Below are 13,311 nucleotides of genomic sequence, written 5' to 3'. Positions count from 1 at the left end.
AAAATAAAATAAACCAACAAATATTTTTATTTGGCTACCTAGTGTGACAACCAGAAAGTTTTAAGGATTGGGAGATATTCATATACCACAAATCCCAAAGGGAAATGAAATTATCAGTTGTGCTCCTTTAAAATCTTTTTCAGTACAGTTCTTATAAATAGAAAACCTATAGAGACATTCCTATTTTAAATAGCACTTTTCCTGGAATTTTTAAAATGATAAATGTCTCAGTCAACATGAATTGAAAAGGATTACAGTCACCAAGCATCCTTCATTTCTGCCATCTTTTATATCTACTTCACATGAATTCTTTACACTTATGTCAGGAAAATACTTTTTTTTAATCTTGTAGCAAATTATACTTCATATATATATATATATATATATATATATATAGTATAATCTGTCCCTAGATAGAGAAAAAAGACAGTGAGAGAGTGAAGAGGCAGGCCAGGGGAAGCTTATGTTCACTCTATGTTGATTATTTTTATTCTACATTTTCAAATTCTTCTTTATAATTTTTCATGAAGAAGATAGGTTACTATTTTTCTATTTAAACCAAGTCTGTCTGACCCAAGAAACATGCCAGTTCCAATTTACATATTTCTACATGAATAAGTTACCATGTTAAGAAAAAGCTAAAAGTGACATTTTTCAAGTGCCCTTTTCCAATAACACTATCACTTAGAAACAGTTTCTGAACTTGGATATTATTTTAAAATTGTAGTTTTTGTAATAGGGTTACTAAATTAAGGAAAACAGAGGCAGTTGTTTTCAACTTTTATTCTTCAGCTGTGAAGAATTTAAAGAGGTTACATTTTAAACATTATGTATCTTCTGGGTATCAAAATTGGAACTGTAATCATAGTCTTCCAGCTACAAAGTATATTTCCCTGATTTCTACAAATATTTATAATCCCCTGTGTACCTACTAAGGGCAAGCTGGCACAGAGTATATGAGGGACAGCCTCAGGCTATGACTGATGAGTGTCTGCATATTAATGGTACAACCTGTGATCAAGACCTTGGCCCTCACTCAGTTCTGCAATCTGAGAACCGTTAATTATTCACATAGAGGTAATCCACCCCTAGAGAAACTGATAAACAATCTAACAAACTATAGTGTTTCTGCTTCAATTTACAATGGGATATAAAATGTGATAGACTCACCAGCTCTATTCTATTTATTTTACTGCATACATATTGAATATTTACAGTGTTCCAAGTGTAAATGTGGAAGTTATGGGTAAAAAACTTGAATACCGCTCAGTCAAGTCACAATATAGATTTTAGTGCTACAAGGCAAAATGGGGGAAATAGCTCAAAAGGTAGATTAGTCCTTGAATAGCAGAATGATAAATTATGATTTAATTTCTTAGTCAATTAGAAGGTGTTGGAAGTTGTAGAGTAGGCAAATTATATGATTAGAGTTACATGTCAGGAAAATTGATTTTGCAAATATGTTATAGTTCCAAATATTGTTCTTTTCTTGCCTAAGATTGATTTTTCCATATTCTCAGGGAACTGTTCCATTTTTCTCTGGAAAAACACCCTATCCCTAGTGATAAAAATGCTTTCACTGGATTGAAGGGAAAACGAGGTAATGGCTAGTGTTGTTTCGATATTATTAATGTAGCCAAGACAAAAGAGGGAATGAAACCCTCATCAGAGAGACACTGATGATTTTGCTTCTGAGTAATTAACCAAGTGAAGAGCTGCAGGGAAAGAAGGAAATGGAGAATATAAGGATGTCTCTTTTTGATCTAGGAGATGAGAAAATAGTGATGGTCTTGATATATTTAATGGTGTCCAATGGAAATGTTCATTTAGAAAACAAGGAGAATAAGATCCTTGCTTCCCCAAGTAATTATATGACCTTAAGCCCTCTATCTTCCCTACCGTCTTTTTTAGATGTTTCACTGTGAAATGGTAGAGTTGAACAAAATTATCTCTAAATTTAATCCACGTCTAAGATCTATATTAAACAGAAATTGCTATTTTTATTTTATCATGGAAAATTCAATTTCTTGGATGATTACTCATTATTTGAGATCCTTATGTGAGCATAACATTCATTTCATACACTATTACAGAAACAGATTCTAATTAAACCTTAGAGCTCAGAAACATTGCATTAAGTTCAATTTATGATAGCAACAACTAGGAATGGGTGTTTTGCAATACAGTAACAAATGCACTACTGCATTGTCAAGTATCTCATGATCCTTTACCATTGATTTCCCCCTCTCCTTCCTGTTGGGGCCCTAGAACCTCTACTGAAGCCTCAATCCTAGGACTACAGAGTGGGATGATATAAGGACAGTGTTTTTATCTCTGAGGACTCACTAGGAAGTAAACCATCTTGATAATCTGTCCTAATTGTAGAAGCTGGATATCTCCTTTATACTTAAGACCAAGTCTAGGGTTGTAGATATAGAAACAGGATTAGTCAAATCTGAATCTTAACTATCATATACAAAGGACCAAGCACATGCCTAGGACAAGTTAGACATTCACAATTTCATTTATTAGATAAATTATCATTGTGTTGACTACTAGTCTGGGGGCCAGACAATGAATTAAATATGCTTTGTTTGTTCTGATGGAAATGCTACTGTCCCAACATCCTCCATTGAATTATCTAATCTGCAAATGTGAATGTTCTCAGCTCCTATAGCTATGAATGTTAATAGCCATTTACCCTTCTATTCTTGCTTTTCTCCTCAGCATATTCTGCCCTAACCTATTTGTGTTGAGTAATTTTATTGTTGCTATTTTAATTGTATGGTTTGTTTGTTTTGTTAAATTTCTTCACAGAAATCCTTCAAGGCAAATCTCAGATTAATTTGACCTGTATACTTCTGCTCTTTGCTTTGCCTTTGAGCTCTTTTTCTCCTCAGTATGCCAAGTCCAAGCCCGGAGAATGGAATGTAAATAAGTCACAGTTCTTACAGGTTGAGACATTCTCAATGCATTCACTTCTCATTCAGCTAGTGAATGAAATCATCAGGACAGTCACTGAGTGTGGGGAAATGGAAAGAGTTCAGAAAAAGAGCCCATTGATGAGCTTTTGACCACTTTTGGAGGTTTTACTTTCATTCTGGGTCTGAATTTCCCAATTTGTTTGTTTGTTTATTTCCCAACTGTAAAGTTAAGAGACTTGCATAGATCTCTCTGGGTTTCTTTTCAGTTTTTATTTATATACCTAACATATATATCTTGGTAAATATTCAAAGTGATGTTAAAGACATGTTTTGTTTTTATCATGAGGCTCAAAGAAAGAAAGAAATAAAAGGCAAGACCGCTTTTCAGTCAGCTATTAACTGCATACAGTGATGCAGATTTACTCCCTTCCAACACAGATCAGTCCATGACATTTTTATTTTTTTAAAATTTATTTTTAATTAATTAATTTATTTTTTATTATGTTAGTCACCATGCAGAACTTCATTAGTTTTTGATGCAGTGTTCCATGATTCACTGTTTGTGTATAATAGCCAGTGCTCATTGCAGTACATGCCCTCCTTAATACTCATCACTGGGCTAACACATCCCTTCACCCCCCTCCCCTCTGAAACCCTCAGTTTGTTTCCCGGAGTCCATAATTTCTCATGGTTCATCTTCCCTTCTGATTCCCCCCCCTTCATTTTTCCCTTCCTTCTCCTAATGCCCTCCATGCTATTCTTTATGTTCCACATGTGAGTGAAACCATATAATTGTCTTTCTCTGCTTGATTTATTTCACTTAGCATAATCCCCTCCAGTTCCATACATGTCTATGTAAATGGTGTATTCATCCTTTCTGATGGCTGAGTAATATCCATTGTATATGTGAACCACATCTTCTTTATCCATTCATCTGTTGAAGGGCATCTTGGTTCCTTCCACAGTTTGGCTATTGTACACATTGCTGCTATGAACATTGGGGTACACTTGCCCTTTCTTTTCACTACCTCTGTATCTTTGGGGTAAATACCCAGTAGTGCAATTGCTGGGTCATAGGATAGCTCTATTTTTAACTTCTTGAGGAAGTGGCTGTACCAACTTGCATTCCCACCAACAGTGTAGGGAGGTTCCCCTTTCTCCACATCTCTCCAACATTTGCTTTTTCCTGCCATGTTAATTTTTGCCATTCTAACTGGTGTAAGGTGGTATCTCAATGTGGTTTTGATTTGAATTTCCATGATGGCTAATGATGTTGAACATTTTTTCATGTGTCTGTTAGCCATTCATATGTCTTCTTTGGAGAAGTGGCAGTTCATGTCTTCTGCCCATTTTTTGACTTGATTATTTGTTTTTTGGGTGTTGAATTTGAGAAACTCTTTCCAGATCTTGGATACCAGCCCTTTATCTGTAGTGTCATTTGCAAATATCTTCTCCCATTCCGTAGGTTGTCTTTTAGTTTAGTAAGGACTATTTCCTTTGCTGTGCAGAAACTTTTTATCTAGATGGAGTCCAAAAGTTCATTTTTGCTTTTGTTACCTTTGCCTTTGGAGGCGTGTCTTGAAAGAAGTTGCTGTGGCTGATGTTGAAGAAGATGCTGCCTATGTTCTCTAGGATTTTGGTGGATTCCTGTCTCACATTGAGGTCTTTCATCCATTTAGAGTTTATCTTTGTGTATGGTGTAAGAGAATGGTCGAGTTTCAGTCTTCTCTGTATAGCTGTCCAATTTTCCCAGCATCATTTATTGAAGAGATTGTTTTTTTTTTCCCATTGGGTATTTTTTTCCTTATTTGTTGAAGATTAATTGACCATAGAGTTGAGGGTCCATTTCTGTGCTCTCTATTCTGTTCCATTGGTCTATGTGTCTGTTTTTGTGCCAGTACCATGCTGTCTTGGTGATCACAGCTTTGTGTAATATAGCTTAAAATCAGGCAACGTGATGCCCCCAGCTTTGTTTTTCTTTTTAAACATTTCCTTGGTGATTCGGGGTCTTTTCTGGTTCCATACAAATGTTAGGATTGTTTGTTCCAGCTCTTTGAAAAATGCCGTTGGTATTTTAATCGGGTTGGCATTGAAAGTATAGATTGCTCTGAGCAGCACAGACATTTTAACAATGTTTATTCTTCCAGTCCATGAGTATAGAATGTTTTTCCATCCCTTTGTGTCTTCTTCAATTTGTTTTTATAAGTGTTCTGTAGTTCTTTACCTCTTTGGTTAGGTTTATTCCAAGGTATCTTAGGGTTTTTGGTGCTATTGTAAATGGAATCAATTCCCTAATTTCTCTTTCTACAGTTACATTGTTAGTGTATAGAAAGGCAACTGATCTGTGCATTGATTTTGTATCCTGCCACATTACTGAATTTCTGTATAAGTTCTAATAATTTGGAGGTGGAGTCTTTTTGGTTTTCCACATAGAGTATCATGTCATCTGCAAAGAGAGAGAATTTGACTTCTTTGCCAGTTTGAATAATTTATTTTTGTTGTCTGATTGCTGATGCTAGGACTTCTAGTACTATGTTGAACAATAGTGGCAAGAGTGGGCATCCTTGTCATGTTCCTGATCTTAAGGGAAACTCAACTTTTTCCCATTGAGAATGATAATTGCTGTGTGCTTTACATAGATGGTTTTTATGAAATAGAGGAATGTTCCCTCTATCCCTACACTCTGAGGAGTTTTAATCAGGAAAGGGTGCTGTATTTTGCCATGACATCTTTATAAGAGGAAATTTTATATTGTGTGTGAAAGCAACCAACCTGTAAGCAAACAGACCTTGCTTCACACCATCACTCCAATATATATTGTGTGACCTTTAACTCATGCCTTGAACTTTCTTAGCTTCAGTTTACATTAAATGGAAATCACAATATTACCTAATGAATGATTTATAGTGAGGTTAGATGAGTTGTTATTTAACCCAGTGTTAGGCACATGAAATTCCTTAGTAAATCTAAATATTATCATTGATCATATAATTAGTAGAAACAGTCATTCTAGTGTGCTTGTAAATGTCTGTTCTGCAATCATGAGGGTGTTCATGCACATTACTAATGCTTTAATGCTGATAGACCCCTCTAAAAGTCCGTAGTCCCATTAATGAATACACAGTAGATAGTATTTTGCTCTTTGAAGACAGGATGTTTTCCTCAAATTTATATCTCTCATGAACCCTAGCATAGGCTTCAGCATATCATACATGTCTTGTTTTATATTTGTTTATGAAATCATTTGTCACTCTTCTATGACTAAAGGTCTACATCATCTTTCTTTTAAACTTGGTTTCCAGTGGCAAGCTTCAACAAATTCCATAGCCCTGCATGTTAAAGTATGGATAAATTGGATAAATCATGTGTCTCAGGATGGAAATATGTAGCATGTCTGTATCTTGGCAGACTTATTAATAACATTTTTTTTTCTTATAGAGACTCCATATAGCCTTCAGTATTTTCAGCAGAATATTCCAGAAAGCCATTACCAATACATGAGAGGAATTAAACCCTCTTTCACAATCTACATCTAATTATCTCATCGAATTTATATTGAAAATGAGATACTTTCTTCCTTTGATCATGTACTTTACCCCCTCAAATTACAGACAAATGCCTAATTCTCTGTATCCTGAGGTTAAGTGGTTTGTTTGAGGTTATATATCAAGTTAGTGGCAGAGTTGGGAGCATTTCTGAATAGGGTGGTATTCATTTGCCAGCTGAAACTGAAATCTTCACTCTGATGTTTTCTTTCATAAACAGGGAACATATACTTGTCCTCTACTGAAAATATTTACTTAAAATTAGAAGTGAGTTTTAAAACAGGATCTTGATACATTATCATAAGAGTTTAGATTTGAGATCTTTTTAGAGTGAGTTAACAGAGAACACCTCCAGTCACCATGTCTTTGGTGCTTCTTTGATGCCTCTGGAAATATGCTGCATGAACTGTGACAGTTCACTCATTTTGTTCATGTTCTTGATTCAATTCGACCTAAGCCAAATCTTTATTACAGTACATCTTAAAGAGGACAAGTCTTAGCAGATGGATTCCCTATTAGGTAAACAGACCATACCGAACACACACACACACATACACACATGCACACACTAATAGGCCTGCGTTTCCCTTTGAAAAATGTTGTTTCAGGCAATTTTTATACTTTAAGCACAGCTTCCCATATATAATTCATCTACCACCAAAGGGACACACTTTAAGGAAAATGAACATCAATAGAGACCTCTTCTGCAAAACATTTAGCCTAGTGAATGATAAATTAGTTTGAGCTCCAGTGATTCTACTAATACACTTCCTATAGGAAGCCCAGCATAACTGAGGGCAGACGAGGACTACGACAGAACAGTTAATGTGTGTTTCTCTGTCATTCTTACCAGGATATTGAGCACTAAATGATGTAAACTATATCTAGTAAACCTTTCTGAAGGTTTTACCCCTGTCATTTGATGCTTTGGTGGATGATCTCTAGCCAGTCCCCCAAACCAAGAGATGGCAAATAAGACAATGGTACCAGGAGGCAGTTGTACCTGGTGGCAAATAACAGAAATTCTAGGATCTGTCTTCTAACACCAAATTCTACTCCTTTTACATTTTAGGTTTCTGTATAAGGTGAATAAGTTACCTATTTAACCTTCTTTACTTCATTCCTAAAGTTGGAATTATAACAATGCTTAAGGAAGGTGGCATTTTATAAGTGAAATAAGAACCTTTAAAAAGTACTTGACATAATGTCTTGCAACAATCAGTGTTCAATAAATGATTCTAACTTGTACCACAGAGCACTGTCTTTAATGCTCAAAAAACCCTATGAAAGAAAAATCACTGTCCCCATTTTATAGCTCTAAAAAACTCAACCTCAAGGTGGTGCTGTGATTGACAAACTATTAAGTGTTCAATTCAAGCCCTAGTCTGTTCAGTTCTAGAGCTTATGTGTTTTCTACCCCACTAAGCATGGCATTACTGTAACATTCAAGAAGTGGTCATAGGAGGTAAACGAACCTGTTAGCAAGGCACCATTAAAAAAACAAACAAACAAACTCAATTTCAACCCTGCCAAAACTCTGACCATTGTGTTTGGCAGACACGCTTCAGCTTCCAGATGGATAACGTTGAGCCAAGCCACTAATCAGGTCAGTAGGTCAACCCGGAAGAAGTGTTTTGCAGCTACTGTATCCTGGCAGATCTATCAAAATGTGTTCATGCTCAGAATCTGGTGCTCTACAGGGCATGTTAAGGGCCTTTCAGTGCAGAGGCAAATGATGGGAAATGCCTATCTTCAAACTCTCCCATGCTAAGGTCAGTTACCTCATGCTTTATGGAACAAAACTTCAGATGTCAGTCTTGTATTTGCACAAACCTTAAAGAGATGAAGCCATGGCCCCTATGGGACATTTTGGAGGATTAGGTGTTCTTTCCAACTTTTGGGCAAAGTATACATCAGGATTTCACTCTAGAATAATGTAGAGCATGTCCGTTATAGAGACATGGTATAGTGAGAGAAAATAGCATGCACTTAGGATATGGGCCATTGTGGTGGTATTTCTGTCTCTTATCACTTGTGATCTTGGGCAAATTGATTATTTTTCCTGAGTCTTGCCTGTATCATATATAAGCTTTGGGTGACAGTACTACAACATAGAGTTGCTGTGAGTACTAACAGGGGGGAAATGTTTAAAGCAATTGACAGTCATCGGTACACAGCACAACTTCAGTTCATCATTATTCTCATCACCGTCTAGCAATTAAATTCCTAAAGTCTGGCATCCTAAACTAAATTCCTAAAGTTGAAAATCTCCAAAGGATCAGACATTCTTCATAATGTGTTGAATCTGATTTACTAAAATTGTACTGACTGGATCTGTAGATGTCAAAAACCCAGCAATGAATTGATTTAACTGTAAATTAATAGTTACCAAAACCAAAGTGGCCGTAAACAATCTAGCAGCCTTGCTTTATCTTCCTCTCATTATATTCTTCTTCATTATGACTGTGTTAAAACTTTTCCACTGTCCTCAAAGGTCTGTTGTCTCCTTCTCTACCTCATTCTCTATTCACCATAAAGCACATCGCACAAAAGATCCCCTGAAAAATGTATCATAGAATGTACACTTTTTTTGGCTTCAAGTATACTCACAGTTCCTTGCTGATCATAGTTTTGTTGTTGTTGCTGTTGTTGTTAGAGTAAATTCCAAGTGTTTACTGTAGCTGCTAAAATGTAGTAGTGTTCAGTACATACATGGTAAATAAGTGGACAGTACATTTCAAGAAATAATGAGCTGGGTGGTTGAAACAACAGTACCTTTTAAATTTGGATTGAGAATGACACCTCCTCATGATTTTACTGTTATTTATAAAATATGGGTTTGTTTGTTTTGTTTTGTTTTGTTTTCTGTGATAATTCCCAACTACTCTGTGATTTAGTTGGGTCAGACATGATCTCAGGTAAATGTCAGTTCAGAGACCATAGATAGATTTCCAGAGGGAATTAATCAGCTGGGATTAAAACATAGGTTTTCCTTTCCATGCTCATTTTTTTCTCCCTGCATACTACATAGTATTATAAATGTTTGTTATGAAGAACAGTGCCTAAGCTGAACAGACCTATCTAAAATGGAATGAAAAAATTATTTTAGCATTTGTAGATAGCAAAAGTCTGTTCAATGTGTATTGTATCCTGGATTTGTTCCATTTAACAGGTATGCCAGCAATACTCAACTTTAGTTGTTCAAGGCTCAGTGACTTGGAAATGACTTCTCTTAAGACATATGTCATTGCATTATCTGGATATTCTATCACATCTGGTACATTGCTTTGAGTTCCGTAACCAGTAGGCTAAAAGAGTATATAAGCAGACCTTGGATAATATTTCCTAGGTAGTAACTGTCATCTTCTTTGCTTCTCCATGGTACTTTCTTTGTTAGTATGCATGGGCTTTACAAAACAGGAGAAACATTCCCTGAAAAGAGTGCTTACTTGTTTTTAAGCAACTTTAATGTCAACCATATCCCTCTCCAATTCTTTCTCATAATTAAAGTGTGATCTTTTTTTTTACAAAAATGTATTTATATTTTTGCGTTTGGCAAAATATTATAAGGATATATGAGATTTAGGGAGTCTGCAACTTACTTGATCTATGACCTTAAGGTGAGTCTCATTTCTCCCTCTGTGAAATAGGGCCAGTAATCTATATCACCTGATTATTGTGCATGTGTATAAAAACAGTGTATTATATATGAAAGTGAAGATATTATGCTCATTGCTAAATTAAATTTACTATTTCCCAATGAGCATATTTGTTTATTTTTCTGCCTCCACATAGTTATTTGTGTGCACAAACCAGTGTTTTATTCCTAAGAGTCAAAAGATCTTAAAAGTATTTAAAAGTTTAGAAATAATCAAGAAATGGACACTTTTTAATCAGCACCTTCAACTTTTACAACACACACGCGCGCGCACACACACACACACGATTGCAATTTTGTCACACTTTTGTCTTTGACTTGGTTTGTATTCCTAAGTGTGATGTGTGAAATCTGCAGAAAGCTTGATCAAGCTAAATTCAAAATTGTACAAGCCTGATACCATTTAGATGAGAGAAGGGGACAAAGAAGAGAAGCAACATTATTTATATCTATCCTGTGTCATTTAGTAATCCAAAAAAATAAGCAAACCAAAAACAAGCAAGCAAAACCAAATCTTTACCATAGTCATTTGCCCCTAATTTTATGAGTGAGAATATGATCATTATCAAACTTAAGTAATTAGGCAAAGCTCACACAACCATTAAGTAGTGGTTTCAACAGTCAAGCTAACTCTCATCAGACTGAATTCCAGCCCTCTTCCTTGTACATTGGACAGTGAGACCTCCTAGTCTCTTTTAATGTATTGGGCTCTGAGCCACATACATAGGCATCATTGAGTATTACGCACCAAATGTGCACAATTACCATTCTCCATTTCTTCTCCTTTTTTTTCTTATCCTCCAACTGGTTTCCAATTTCTTGGCTTTCTTGCTTTGAAATCCCATTTTATCTTGACTCTCTTGAGTAAAAACCATTAACTTATCTCTGGGTGATAATCTGAGCTGCAATTTAGTGGCACTTCGACACCTACTTGTGACCCAGAGGCGCTCTATATCTTTACTGGTCATTCTGACCATATTGGGTCTCCATAAAGAAAAGAAGCCTAGTTTTACCATGTAGCCATCTTTTGATTGTAGAAATCAGTGAACAGATCAGATTTCTGTCCAGGACAAAGAATTATTAATGCTCCTGAATTTTTTATGCTAAATTGTATATAATACTACGTCCAGGTTTATTATCTACTTAAAAAAAAATTAGCCCTTGTCTGGGACATTGGGTTATCTGTACAGCCACTTTATCCTTTTTGATTTCTATTTTTGTGTCAGAAAGACAGAATATTCATTATGAATTCTTATTATTTGCAAGCCAGAGTCTTTGTGGGGTGTAGCCCAGTATTTCCTAGTCCACTTCAGCCTGTGGAAGGCTCAACTTTGCTACATCCTTACTTCAAGTGGAGGAAATAAAGGCAATACAAAAGGAAAGGAAAGGGAAATAATCTGATTAGCGGTGTATGTCTCTGCAGAGGGGTCTAAAGGAAAAACCAATTATGGGGACATGCTTTCACGTGTGGCCCACATTTAGGCAATGATGAATCACCAATCCTACCTCTCATTGGACAAATAAAAGTATAGAAACTTAAATGCCTTAATAAATCATATAACATTTATCAGAAAGGGAAGTTATAGAATCCAGATGTTCTGGTTTAAAGATAAGTGATCTTACCCTCTAGCCACACACACCAGTCTTATGGGGGCCTTAATTAAAGCCCCCCTTCTTCAGGTTTTCTAGTAATTACATGTGCAGACTGCTGTAAATGAGGGATACCCCATATTTTTCTGGACCTCTTAAGAGTATTTTGAGTCCAAGTTAGGGACTCTAAATTAGTACTAAGAGGTTTAACTAGTAAAACATATAACATATATATGAAATAGCAGACTAAGCATAATAAATATCTTAAAAGTAACACTAAACATATGCCAGACACCTTCCTCAGTATACTGTCTGCTTTAATCCTTACAAAATTAGATGTAGTAATATTGCTACAACTGTTACCAAGAGCCAGACTCCATATAGAAGTAATGACACACCAGCCTTTGTTCTAAATACAAACACACATGCATAACTACATGAACTCATTTAATCTTCATAGAGCTCTGTGAGATAGGAGTGATTATTTTTATCTCCATTATACAGATGAGGAAATAAAGGCTCAGAGGCACTAATAATGGTTATTCTATAGGTTTTAATTGAATATCTCCTCATATTGGACAGTACGTAAGCACAGGGGATATAAGGTGCATATGGAATGAGAGGTCCTAGAGCCTTCAGTCTAGAACAGAAGGCAGAACTAAACTAATAGCACCCAGAGTTATTACTCATTAGCATGAAACTGCTATAATGAAGGAATATACCATGGAATATATAATATAGAGGTAACATCTGATCTCTAGAAGAGGGAAGCTTTTCTTTAAGCCACTGTAATAGATGAGAACCCAGACAAAAGTGGAGGGAGGGGATTGAAGGTAGTATATGAACTGAACTTTTATCCAGTGCATGACATGAAAAGTGGATAGTGTAAATTCAGGTGTGCTGTAAGTACAGTATATACAAATATTTCTAAATTTATTATAAAAAGAAAAAGAATATAAAATATCTCAACACCTCTATTTTTGTANAAAAGAATATAAAATATCTCAACACCTCTATTTTTGTATAGATTATATGTCAAAATGCTAATGCTTTAGATATATTGGGTTAAATAAGACATTAAAATTAACTGCATCTATTTAATTTACTTTTTTAGCGTGATTACTAGAAAATTTATAATTATGCATGAGGCTTTTCTTTTGTGTCTCATACTGTAAAACTACTAGGCAGGTTGACAAAGGGTTTTAGACCAAAGCAAATGTCAGGAGCTGGAGGAGGAGAAGCACACCTATGAGGACACAGGGGGTTAACTCCTGGCATGTGTCAAGGGATGAGGATAGACATGGAGGCAGGCTAAGGTAAGGCACCTAGGACTTGGTGTCACACACTAGGGTATTCTTGCTTCTTTACTCAACCAACCACCAGAGTTCCTATCCCTCCAAGAGCTCTCATATATCCAGATCCATGTGCCTTGAATTTACATTCTCCAAAATGAACCTCTCCCAAAGAATGTACCAAAAACTGGAAGCAGGGGGAGAATGATTCATATCTGTCAGTTCCTTGAAAGAACAAGGTTTTTTAACCAGGGATGGAGCACTGGGAAAATAGTATAATTTGTTTTCTTACTGCTCACCCT

This window comes from Ailuropoda melanoleuca, chromosome 12, assembly GCF_002007445.2.
Source record: "Ailuropoda melanoleuca isolate Jingjing chromosome 12, ASM200744v2, whole genome shotgun sequence".
NCBI classification, from domain to species: domain Eukaryota; kingdom Metazoa; phylum Chordata; class Mammalia; order Carnivora; family Ursidae; genus Ailuropoda; species Ailuropoda melanoleuca.
The sequence above is the reverse complement of the archived record's forward strand: the minus strand, read 5'-3'. Positions refer to the sequence as shown.